The sequence below is a fragment of the Pinus tabuliformis genome, chromosome X (genome assembly GCF_031772625.1).
Source record: "Pinus tabuliformis cultivar Carrire ecotype Pingquan chromosome X, CPIR1, whole genome shotgun sequence".
Classification (NCBI taxonomy): domain Eukaryota; kingdom Viridiplantae; phylum Streptophyta; class Pinopsida; order Pinales; family Pinaceae; genus Pinus; species Pinus tabuliformis.
The window spans coordinates 1,000,609,932-1,000,623,990 of NC_142308.1; the positions used below are offsets into that span (position 1 = coordinate 1,000,609,932).

Genomic DNA, 14,059 nt, shown 5'->3' on the forward strand with positions numbered 1-14,059 from the left:
TAAGTGTTTTGATGATTCTTATGGATTGTTAATTATTAGTGTTTACTTGCCATTCAATTTATATGAGATCTATAATATACATATTTTGTTAATAACTTTTTATATATAAATATTGTTAATCTTTTTTTTAACAAATTATAATAGAAAATTATATTAGGAGAATAAGTATTTGATCATGTACCGCTATATTAGTTGTAAAATTTTCAAGATTGCAAGTTACTACTCTTGATCTATTCAAAATGTCTAATTCCATAACACATTTTCAATAATAAAATAGCTTTCGATCTCTTAATGTTTATTTTACTTTAGGAAATCAATTACATAAAATGAAACACACTACACTTCATCAATAAAAAATAAGTTTAATCCGTCTTTACACTATTAATGTACATAAAAACTCTAATATTATTGATTAAAAACAATTTGAAAACACTTTTCAAAATTTCAAAATATATATAGAACTTAAATATAATAATTTTTAAAATTATCTCTTAGATTTATTTTCAATTTCCTTTTTAATAAAATCAAATACATTTTATTAATATCTAATCTTAAATTAATACTTGAAACAAAATACGTTAATTTTACAATTCAATGAGTTATTTAAAATAATAAAAAAACACTTATATTTATATTGTTTTTTAATTTGGAAAATACTAATCATTAATCTCATAACATATTAAATATAATAATTTTTAAGATTATCTCTTAGATTTATTTTCAATTTCTCTTTTAATAAAATCAAATTCTCTATATTAATATCTAACCTTAAATTAATACTTGAAACAAATTACATTAATATCTAACCTTAAATTAATACTTGAAACAAAAAAACATTAATTTCTAACCTTAAATTAATACTTGAAACAAAATAGGTTAATGTTACAATTCAATGAGTTAATCAAAATAATAAAGAAATGCTTATATTTATATTGTTTTTTAATTTGGAAAGTATTAATCATTTTTTTTTGGATAGGTTCTCTATATTAATATCTAACCTTAAATTAATACTTAAAACAAATTACATTAATATCTAACCTTAAATTCCCCGGATGCGGGTGATATGTGAGACGAGACAGGTGTGGGTGGCTGGACACATGCCGACCTTCGGCCACAGCAAACAGTAAGAAAGGACGCAGGCGGTTTAAGGCAAAGAGGCATGGGATAGTAAATTCCTGGAGAAGTTATCGGCCCAGCGGATGGCAACAGTTATGGCGGATGTGATCCCGAGCAGGGTAGGTGAAGAGGATGGGCAGGAAAGGACGCAGGCGGTTTAAGGCAAAGAGGCATGGGATAGTAAATGCCTGGAGAAGTTATTCGGCCCAGCGGATGGCAACAGTTATGGCGGATGTGATCCCGAGCAGGGTAGGTGAGGAGGATGGGAATAAAACAGGGTATGAGCAGGGAATGTTGGTGGTTATGCAGACGACTGGCCTCTCTGTCTTCGTAGAGATACCTTCTCAGACGGACGGGCTCATCACTCGTTCGACTCTGGTAGCAGAAAGTCTGGTTCATCCCGCGGCTTGTTGGAATTCTCGTCCCTCAATGGTGAGACCTCGACAGCGTATGCTTAGCCGTCGAGGCACTTCCAGAGGGGGGGTCTCTCGCAGGCATGAAGGGGACAGTGTTGGCCATTGCTGCCACTGCAATCTTGCTAGCTCTATTGGAGCCAACCCCCTACACTCCAGTCAATTCCTGGATGCAGGGGCCTCGGGCTCGGCTACCTTGCCAGCCTTTGGCTCCACCATCTTCAATTTCACCAGCTCCACAAATAATCCAAGGATCAGCGCGCATGTTTCTATCCTGTTTGTTGAAAATGCTCAAGACGATGACGACTCCATGGATGAACAAAGGCAACGGATGAATGTCAACCCAGGGCAAGCAGTGCAGGCTCCGGAAGCTGATAAGGAGCAGGAGGCAAAGGGACCGGCTTCAGACTCGGAAAATGCTAAGCAAACTCAGAACGTTCAAAAGACGGAAACTGGGGAAGAGGCAGCGACATTTCCTACTGATGCTGAAAGAGAAACCTATGGGTGGTGCCGAATTGAGGAAGAGCAAATGGATGAATGAAGGCGCCCGCACTCAAGGTTCTTTTGGCTTTTCGCCTGGTCTACTGGTCTTATCGGCTATTTGTATTTGGTTCAGTTATGGTCTCTTTCGTTTTCTGTTTTGTCATCTCTGTTTCGGAATTTTTGTTAATGGATTGGGCAAGAACAGTCTCCCCTGCGAGGGAGGAAATGGATGGTCAATCTCCTTTTTGTCTGATGCCCCTGCGTGGGCTTGCTCCTATGGTCAGCCTTGGTTTTTAGTTTGTTGCCCCTGCGCGGGCTTGCTACTGTGGTCAGTCTCGGTCTTAGTCTGGTGCCCCTGCGTGGGCGAGATCTTGCTTTTGTGTTTGGTGCATTATCGGCTCTCGGGTGTTATGCCCAGAGCCTGTCTCTCACTGGTTTCGCCATGATGTATTTTCGACCTCTGTACATATTTTAATAGATTAGTTTTTTACCGAGAAAAAAAAATATCTAACCTCAAATTAATACTTGAAACAAAAAAACATTAATTTCTATATTTATATTGTTTTTTAATTTGGAAAGTATTAATCAATTTTTTTGGATAGGTAACCACCCATGGGGATTTGAACCAGTGACCTATTGCAAGGAGTGCCTTAATAGTGCACCCATTCACCATCAATCCAAAGCTCCGTAGGCCTAGAAAATATTACTCGTTAATCTCATAACATATCATCAATAAATGTTAATAATTTTGTAATAATAAAAATAAAATAACTAAAATTTAAATTATATTTTTAAAATTATAAACTATTATATTTTTAAAATTATAAATTAAAATTATGGTTGCATAATAGTCATTATAAATAATAAATTTAAATAATAAATTTAAATAATTAAGTAATATATATTATAATATAAATAATTTAATAAAACTACAATTAACTATATCATATTTTTAATTAAAAAAACAAAAAATACAAAACAAACAAACAAACTATTATCGACATTTCAGAAATTAAAATATGTGATGTTAAACTCCTAAAGGTGGAGACGAATTCTTCTCCTGCTGGCAAAAAACTTCAAATTTAATCGTCAATTGTTATGGGTAATATATTGCCAAAAATATAAATATATTGAATATTTATCTGTACCCGAAACTGCTCCTTGTCCGAGAGGGAAAAAACTGTAAATTTTATTATAAATAAGAAAAGAAAAATATCATATTTAAATATTTATTATAAAAAAATATTTAATTAAAATTTAAAATTATTATTTTATAATATAAAAAATATAGAATAGATATTTAAATATTAAATATTTATTATAATAAATATTTATTATTTAAATAATCCTTGTATAAATTTTTATATTTTTTAAATTATTAATATTATGATCTTGGAATTCTTTTATATAATTTTAAGAAATATATTAAAAAATTAAGGATTTTTAATATCTAATTAATTATTTACAATTAAATGTCAATGGTCATATAAAAATATATATTATAAATTTAATATTTATATAAAAAAATATTATACTGCAAAATTTTATTATACTAAACATTTGATAAAATCTTATGTTACTGAAATATGAAAATTAGATGGCATGGAATGGGCAGCCTACAAATACCCATTCAAGCAACCCTTTTATATGCAAGATAATAAATAAGGAAAATTGTTTTTAATATTTTACAGTACATTAGTTACTTTTATTACGGAGCCAACTTGACAATTATCCTTACGTTTTTATAATGAAGTAAATTAAAAATATTTTACTAATAAATTTAGCAAAACTATATTACCGAGCCAACTTGACAATTATCCTTACATTTTTATAATGAAGTAAATTAAAAATATTTTACTAATAAATTTAGCAAAACTATTAATAGATTTAAGGTATTTATAATATCAGTTAAAAGGGTACATAAATATTTATAACTATGAGGCTATCCCCCCTATCAGCCCCGCTCCCCCAATTATAATTGCTAACGTCCCTGTGAGGCTATCCCCGGCTGTTCGGAGTGAGCGGTTCCAAGCAAAACAATGATACAACTACTTTAATCGACATATTTTCCCTGTTTCATTGGAGAATTCGAAATCACCGGTGTTTTTCCCGCAGGCTCGGGATTCAGAATCTCTTTTGACGTGTCGAAATATGTAATTTCTCCTTCCAAGGATGCGACTAACTTTGACCTTCATAAGTTGCGTCGCTATCAGAAGGGCGAAAGTAATATCGAGGCGGGACGCTAGTTGGCATGCGCATCCTCGGAACAATATATTCTGTTGAATATTTTTCTCCTACAGGTTTTTTCTTTTAAATCAATCACTTATTATTGGTTCAATGCTAATTTTTATAACAGAGTCCCCTTTTTAATTCAACCGATAAGGTCGTTGAATTTGTCAAATCTATTTTACAGTACCGTAGCCGCTGCCGTACTATCAATAGGACACTTGTCCAAGGCCTTCTCTACCTAGCTAAGGCTATTCGTGGTCGTGGGATGTCTGGTCAAATTTTTTTAAGAAATCTTGCAGTAGCTGTGTTTGAAGTATTTTTATGGTAAATATAAATTCAATATCATCGAAAATCTCTAAAACATCTAAAATCTTGAAGTTTGACCACTGCAACTTAAATTTACAGAAATCCCTACCGAAATTTCATCACTTTAATTAGAATGTGAATATTATGTTTAATTAAAATATGTTATATGTTTTATAATATTAAAATTTTAGTTTAATAATTAATAATTGTCATAGTAGAAATTTGATATGCATAAAATATTTTAGAATATAATATTCAAATTTGTATCCATGAATTAAACGCTGATATTTATTTGTAAAGTAGTTACGTTTTTTTATTTTCTAATTAAATTGATTAATTAAAAAAAAAGCTGTCATATGAAGTTACTCATACTTTTTTGGGATTTGGTATTGATAAGCCATAATATTGCACAGTGGTATTGTAAATCTCTATTAATGTGGTGTTAATAAGCCATGATATAGCCCAATGGTATGGTAAATCTCCATAGTCAATAATCTTGTTCCATGTTTTTTTAAATGTATAAATATTTAACTTATATATCAATTATTTTTACAATTAATAATAATAATAATTTCAAATAAAGTTATGATTTCTTTTATTTTTTTATGTCCCATGTAGTAAATATTATTTTAATACTTCTTTCAATTTGGTGTCTATTTATATGACATCCATATATATAATTTGTTAATCATTTTTTCTATTTCAATAAATTATAATAAATAAAAATTGTATTAGAAAAAATTGTTTGAAAATGTAATATTACATTAATTGTGAAATTTTAAGATTGAAGGTTATCACTCTTGAGCTATTCAAAATGTTTTAAATATAAATATAAATATAAATATAATTATTACTTTCATATTTTATATTTTTTTAATTAGGTAGAGAGGCGAACAAATTTCAATGGCAAATGTAAACAACCGGTATAGGTTAAATCTCACATAAAAACATAAACATGTAAATGTAAAAATAATGTTCAACATTTAACATTTTTAATTTAATGTAGACACTATTTAAAAACCAATTTAATTATTAGTATATATAAACACAATATAAATTTATAATATCCAGAATCACAGTCTATTTATTTGGATTATATTATAAGCATTATTTATAAAGACTATCATGTACTAACAAGCACTTATAAATTGACAATGCTAAATGCTAATCTAGAAATAGAAAATATCTTGATTATTTTATAGTTAAAGTAAATTAATAATAAGGATGAATATTATGTGTGAATGAAAATTGAGTTGTCTTTAATAAGATTTTTTGGAAGTTTTAGTGGTGAGTTTTCTAGTATAAATTTTCTAAGATTTATGAAATGACAGCCATGGCATGTAGCGCGGAGCCTGCAAATACGCATTGAAGAAATCTTTCTCTGGAACGACAAAAATTGCCTTCGATTCTGATAGATTGAAATAACTAGTTTTATTCCATGGCATCTCGACATTTATCGTTAGCACTTCCATAATGAAATAGGTCAGAATCATTTTATTACACGTTAATTGATAAAAGAGAAAAGGGTTAGCTTCTGATATAGGGATCTAGGCAGTCTTATAATACAACCACTTGTGCTGGTCACATGATTGGCTCAAAAAGAGCACATCACATGATTTGCTCGAAGGAAGCCCACGGTGATAATAAAGCCTTGGAAAAAATTCAGTCAGTGATCTTGCTGGTTCGCGGGGGTTTCTGACGAGTCAATCAGTCATCTTATTAGTTCTTGTTCTTCTGCTGGTGTTGGTGCAGGTGCTGCCACCAAAAGCGAAATTCTAGGATCTTCTATCAGTAAGTCGCAGCAACCGGAGCAGGGTCTCTATTCCCTGAAGATTTGAAAGGTTTTCCGTTCCCGACATAACCGTCAATTAGATGAAGATAATTCTTTAAACTGTGGGCGTAAGCAGGATCAAGATTATGGAGCTCTTTCAGAATGGGAGAGTCGTTATTATTCAAAACAATTTTCACGCCCACGTGAAAATATGTCCAGGGAAACCAATCCAACATTTGACTCAACCATGTCCAGCAGTTCTCGTTGAAAACAAGTCCAGGAACTTTGGGAACAATATCGTTCTTGTTCACCAACCGCAACACCTTCACTCCCACCTCCGCCATTTGCAGGGCGAATGCTCTATTCCCAACGCGTGGGCTCGCGAATGCAAAAACAGTCACAGGTATAGGCTGTCCCGGCAAATTTGCGTTAAGGTTTTTCTTAACGTCATATGAGCTTAAGGTTGCGAGAGCAGCTCCTAAGCTGTGTCCTGTTAAAGTTACGCTCAAACTTTCTTCCTTGTATTCATCTACCAGTCTTAAAATTTCTGAAATAACAGTATCTCTTGCAGATATTGAATTGTCTCCATGAGAAGTGTAACAGCTTAAAAATCCCTCCTCCACTCGGACGCCGTTGTCGTTGAAAGGAGCAGTAGACGATAATCCGGCTCCGATGCGCTTGTGTTTGAGAGGAGTAATTGATAATCTGGCAGGAACTAAAATATCTCTTGCGTCCTCTATCCATTCCTGAGCCGTTTGGGTTCCTCTCCACGCTACTACAATATCCCGCCGTCCTAGTCTTCGTATCTCTTGAGTATCTGTGCAAACTGCAATAAACCCAATCCACACAGATTGCTCTATTTTCCTCCCTAAGATATCCGTGTCCGCATACAAATATTTGGTCACTTTATAGCCCTTGGGGTAATACTGGAAATCACCGCCCATTTCACAGCTGTCGAACAATTTATCAGGACTATACTTAGCCCCACCATAACCATTCATGAAAAGTTCACTATCAAACGCATCGTAGCACAACTCTACGAAATCACCATATTTGAGAATCTCAGCCTTGAATACTGGATTAATGGGATCTAATAACCCATTCCACGACTCTGCTCCTTGAATATCTTGCCACATATCTGCAAGCGCTATGTTTTCGTATCGGCCCATCTTTTTTACTAGTGGGTGTCTTGAAGAACAGGCGATCGATTTTCGGTTTTGGGTCCGGATCAGCTTTTCATGGAGAAGAGTGCCCTTGCTGCTTGAAGCTGTAAGGAATGAAGGGAGCGTCCCCATCCTTCGTAGTAATGAATACAGGTGATCTATGAAGCGAGACATGAATTTCTGAATCTCAATGTCCTCAAGTATAAGAAGGCCGGATGTGTGAAAGACAGTTCTGCTTCTGTGGTTTTATGCAAGTTGTTAGCTTAGTTTTTCTGATGTGCAATGCCAATCCCAATATGTGTATCTTACCAGAGCTTGGTACGCGTATATATATCCATATCATACACGAAATTCATTAGCAGCAGCAAGCTGATCGATTTACTGGATTCGAAGTTAGTAAATTTGACACGGTTGCATGAGGCCAAAGGATTTGACTTTGACTATGAATTGTTTACATGGTATTCCTCTGCCTTCAGGTTTTAAATTTTTAATCGTTCAAACGTGCGCACGTCTTTTTCAGGTTCCCCACTCCCTTTCCCCCAATTCTAAGGGGTTCCAAGCAAAACGATGAGATAAGAAAGTTAATCGACATCCTTTCTCCCATATCACTGGAGATCCCCGGTGTTCTTCGTCGGAACAATAGTTTATTATTTATTTTTTTCAAATCACTCTCTTCCACGTTTTTTCTTTCAACTCAATCACTTACTAGTTCAACGGTAATCTTAATAAGAGAGTTTTCTTTTTTGTTCAACGGAGAAGTTCGTTGAATTTGTCAAATCTTTTGTAATATTCTTATTCTATATATTCTTCGCATATATTCTTCGGTGAAAGTGTTCTGAGGCTCGGTGAAAAAGTTAAACACGTACTCTATATATACTTCAGTGAAAAAGTTAAACACGTTCTCTATATATACTTCAGTAAAAGAGTTCCGAGGCTCGGTGAAAGAGTTAAAAACATACTCCATATATTCTTGGCATATATTCTTACTCTATATATTCTTCGCATATATTCTTCGGTGAAAGTGTTCTGAGGTTGGGTGAAAAAGTTAAACATGTACTCTATATATTCTTCGGTGAAAGTGTTCTGAGCCTCGGTGAAACAGTTAAAAACATACTCTATATATTCTTGGCATATATTCTTACTCTATATATTCTTCGCATATATTCTTCAGTGAAAGTGTTCTGAGGCTCGGTGAAAAAGTTAAACACGTACTCTATATATACTTTGGTGAAAGATTTTTGAGACTCGGTGAAAGAGTTAAAAACATACTCTATATATTCTTGGCATATATTCTTACTCTATATATTCTTTGCATATATTCTTCGGTGAAAGTGTTCTGAGGCTCGGTGAAAAAGTTAAACACGTACTCTATATATTCTTCGGTGAAAGTGTTCTGAGGCTCGGTGAAAGAGTTAAAAACATACTCTATATATTCTTGGCATATATTCTTACTCTATATATTCTTCGCATATATTCTTCGGTGAAAGTGTTCTGAGGCTCGGTGAAAGAGTTAAAAACATACTCTATATATTCTTGGCATATATTCTTACTCTATATATTCTTCGCATATATTCTTCGGTGAAAGAGTTCTGAGGCTCGGTGAAAGAGTTAAAAACATACTCTATATATTCTTCAGTGAAAGTGTTCTGAGGCTCGGTGAAAGAGTCTGCGGGTTGCGGTGGGCACGGGCGATCTGCAGTCAGTTACCAAAGATTACCAAGGGTAGACGGGCGATCTGTAGTCAAGTTTTCTGATATCAGGTGCACACATTCCTTATCTTTTTCTTTTTCTAATACATATTTGCTCATATAATTTCAAGTATGAATATTTCACCACAGTTACCAAAGATTACCAAGGGAAGACCTAGCACAGTTACTCTACAAGGCCTTTATGAGTATATAGAGTCTTTAGAGAAACGTAGAGAAGAAAGAGAAGCCAAGCTACAAAAAGAGTTAGAAGCCATGCTGGAAAATAAATTTGCATCTCTTGAAGACACGATCCAAAAATAAATAGAAAATAAAATAGAACTGCTAGAGAATAAAATGGAGGCAATGGAGACTAGACTGCAGGTTATAGAAAAACATAACCAAGATACTAACCAACCATCCCAGCAAGGAGATGTTGATACTTTCGAGAGTCTTAAAATGAAAGACATGATTAAAGAACTAGAAGAAAAAGTTAATAGCCGCCTCACCCTAAATAATGTGGTAGATAAGTTAGATATCTAACCAATTAAAGATGAAATGAAAAAATTAATAGAATTAGACCACGAACGTAACAAAAGGGCCTTAAACCTTATAATATTCGGTTTAAAAGAGGAAGTAGATGAGGATACTTTAGCCTTAGCCAAGACAGAACTACATAATAGATTATAAATTGAAACATTGTGTCTCACAGAAGCAACAAGGTTGGGGAAATTAACCGAGAATAAAGGAAGACTAATCCGCATAAAGGTGAGCTCCACTGATCATAAGCACGACATACTTAGTAAAACCTCAAGTCTAAAAGGAACGGGAATATTCATAAATGAAGATCTCATTCCAGAAGACCAAGCAGAATTAAGAAAGGAGGTTCAAAAGGTAAAAGAAGCTAGAAAGGAAGGAAAATGGGCAGTAATTAAAAATAGAAAAGCCTTTATTCGAGATAGAAACCAAAAAGATAGTAATCAATAGCAATTAAACATGCTTCGGATCCTTTCTTGGAATTGTCGGGGCATCCCATGGAACAAAGGCCCCAAGCTAAGTTGGATTTCAAATGATGTTGATATTATTTTGCTTGTTGAAACTTGGGAGCACGAAGAATCTAAGGTCCCTAACATAGATGGCTTTACGCTATGGTCTACCTGGAACAAGCGATCCTCCCGTAGAGGCATTGGGGGAATAGCTTGTTACATTAAGAAGAACATCTCCCCCCATGTTAGGATTTATAAAAACGACCCTCACAACCAATATAGTTGGATAGAGATCAAAGGCATTAATAATAAAAAGTCCTACATAGCAATATGTTATTTTGGCCCCATTAATTCTAACTTCTATAAGAAGAAGAATCTAGATAAAACTAATCCTTATAATGGTTTAGAGAATGATATTTCTAGCCTAAGGAATGATGGTAATATCCTTTTAATAGGTGACTTTAATGCTCGAACTTCAAACAACCAAGCTATTATTCTAAGCAATCATTCCAACCCTAATCCTCTTTGGTTAGACGAAGACCCTACTCTGGCTAGCAAGTACAAAAGGAACTTTGAAGATCTCGGGGAAAATTTGTTTGGGTCGGAGCTAGTCAAGCTCTGTAGTGCTCAGGATCTCATAATTTGCAAGGGTCTAAAGAAGTGGCCCAATTCTAGCAAGATGACCTGCATCCATGGACTTGGTAGCAGTGTGGTAGACTACGTTATTTCCGATCTCCCATTATGCAACGAAATAATAAATTTTGACATCTTAAATGACCACGAACCTGACTCTGATCATAGGCCTTTACTTATAACTCTCAATTTTGTCATGCATAGAGTTCCCATAGAAAATAATACTTATAGCCAAAACAACTTAATATTTGATAGAAATAAAAATGATCTCTTTCTAAATGAATTAAAAACTAATTTGCTTCCTTTATCTAATATAGACAACATAGAAGACCTCTATCATAATTTTACTACAACCCTCTCATATTCTATTAACAAGTTCTCAATTGAAGTTTCAAATAATAAAAGAAATAGCAAAACCAATCCATGGTATGACAAAGATTGTAAAAGTGCAAGGAGAGCAATTAAGGAAGCTGTTGATGAATCTCTTAAAATGGACAAGATAAAAATATACAAAGCCCTAACTAAAAGGAAAAAGAGGCAGTACATTCGTTAAAGACAGGAGAATCTCTTACACCTCTCTAAGGTAGCTCCTAAGAAATTTTGGAGGCAGATTCTAACTAGGAAGGCTAAGGATAATAATAAAATTACTCTTCACGATTGGAATTCCTATCTTAAAAAGCTTTATGAATCTCCAAATGTCATGGATAATTTAGAAACCCTTCTCACAACGAAAGAAGTTTTCTCTTTAGAAGACATTAAGTTTGGGGTTAATTGCCTCGCTAACGGGAAAGCTAAGGACATTGAAGGTTACCAAGCGGAAATCTTAAAAATTGGAGGTCCTGTCCTCATCCCCCACATCCACAAGCTTTTCAATCAAGCTGTCAAGCAAGGGTTCCCTAAACCTTTGACTGAGAGCCTCATTGTCCCTATTTTTAAAAGTGGGGATACAAATAACCCCTCTAATTATCGAACAATTATGATCAGCCCTCTCTTAGCCAAGTTATATGGTAGTATTTTGGAAAAGAAGTTAAGCATATGGCTTGAAAGTGAAGGTAAGCGGGCTAAAGGCCAAGCAGGTTTCAGAAGGCATCACTCAACAATAGACCACCTTGTTACGCTTAGGATCATTGCAGAGGAATGTCGTAATGATAAATCCAATTTATTTTGTTGCTTTGTGGACTTTAGAAAGGCTTTCGATACGGTTCCTAGATACAACCTTTGGAATAGATTAGAATAGCTAAAGGTTCCTCTCGAGTTGAGAGCTGCCGCTATAAGATTATACGAGAATGTAATTGCCAAGCTAAAGAGCAATGAAGGGTGGTCGAAATATATTAAGTGTAACATCGGAGTTAAACAAGGTTGCCCCCTCTCCCCTACCCTATTTGGCATTTACATCGATAAGCTCGAAGGCTATTTAGAGGAAGCAGGATGTGATGGCACGATCTTAGCTGGGATAGTCGTCATCCTTCTTCTTTATGCTGACGATATTGTTCTTTTGGCAAGGTGCTCATCTGATCTTAATAAGCAACTCAAGATTCTTATGGATTTCTGCTCTACCATGGGTATGACTGTTAACACTGACAAAACAAAAGTTATGTTTATCAAATCCAAGAAGGACACTTACGCTAATTTTATGTATGACAATAATAACTTGGAGGAAGTGTATTCTTACAAGTACCTAGGAATTGATATTCATCACAAGCTCAACTGGAACCATAGCATTGAGAAAAGGATTAATGGGGGGTGGAAAGCTTACTTTGGTGTTGAAAATAATTGTAAAATAGCAAACCTTGTAATGTGGGATAAAAAGAAGTTCCTCTTTGAAACTTTAGTCACTCCTGTTATCTTATATGGCCGTGAGGTTTGGGGTTGCAGCATCTCTAGAGAATCATGGAGAAAGATTGAGCAAATCCAGAAACGTTTTATAACTTATAACCTGAAAATTAAAAGTAATACACCCTATCCTATTCTCCTTATAGAAGCTGTTCTTTCCCCTATTGAGAGCCTAGCTATGCTTAGGTTTCTGTTGTACAAGCACAAAATCAGTAACATAGACGATCATAGACTTCCTAAGCTAGCTTTAAATTATAGCCAAAACCACCTAAGGCTCAATCGAGGGTGGCATAAAGGCACAAGGGCCTGGTTAAACTATTGGGAGATCAACAAAAATGATGCATTGCAAAACATAAATAACATTAAAGATATTGTTACTTCTAAGTTCAAAGAAAAAATGTGGTGTGAGAAAGACTTAGCCGCTAAAAGAAAAATAAGTTATTATAAGAAGGTCATCAACCCCACCCTAGAAGATCAAAAGTATCTCTCTATTTTAACTAGCTCAAAGAAGAAAATTAATATAGCAAATATTAGAACGAATTCTCATGAGCTCCATAGTGAAACAGGTCGTTGGGCAGTTCCTAAACGCCATGGACGGAAAGGATATGCCATATATGTGAGAATAGGAACATCGAGGATGAAAACCACTTCCTCTTAGAGTGCCCCGCGTATAACCACATTAGATCTCAGTTTCACAATCTTTGTTACAATACTGACCTTCCTAGCCTTTTACAATGTCAAAATTATAGTGAGCTCGGGAGGCTTCTCTCCAAGCTTTTTGAGCATAGGAATAAAATCTTAAATCAAAATAGATAATTTGTTTATTTAGGTCCGATAGACCATTATTTGGTCTCAGCGGACGTTAACCATCATCATCATCATCACTATCAATAGGAGACTTGTCCATGATAATCTTAACGGTAATCTTATTTACAGTGTTTGCTTCTTTCAGTCAATTGAGAAGGTTGCCGAATTTGTCAAATCTATTTTGCAGTTCCGTGGCCACCGCCGGTATTATGAATTAAACACACATTCAATGCTAATCTTAATAACATTGTTTCCTTGTTGGTCGGTCGACCATCAATAGCTCAGCTGTTAAATGGTAATCTTGATAACAGCGTTTAGGTATTCGAGTGAAATCAGAATTTTGTTTTATCCATAACTCGCTTGTTGAATGGAAATCTTCATAACAGTGGTTCCCTGATTTGGTTAGGCGATAATCAGTATTGGAAAATAATAACAGCGAGTAAAGTGGATAAGAATCTAGAAACACAATTAGATTGTGAATATTTTTTTTTTTAATTTTTAAAAACCAATAAGAATGTGAATATTATTTTTTGAGATTTTAGAAACACAATTATAATGTGAATAATATTTTTTAACTTTTACATTTAATTTAGAATGCCAATAATATATCTTTTACTTCTATATTTAATTTAAA

At 34.1% G+C, this 14,059-nt stretch overlaps 1 pseudogene; it reads right to left on the bottom strand.

Annotated features, from left to right (window-relative positions):
* Positions 1–6,335: 6,335 nt before the first annotated feature.
* Positions 6,336–7,613, bottom strand: LOC149143101 (phospholipase A1-Igamma1, chloroplastic pseudogene; annotated as a pseudogene).
* Between the last annotated feature and the right edge of the window lie 6,446 nt (positions 7,614–14,059).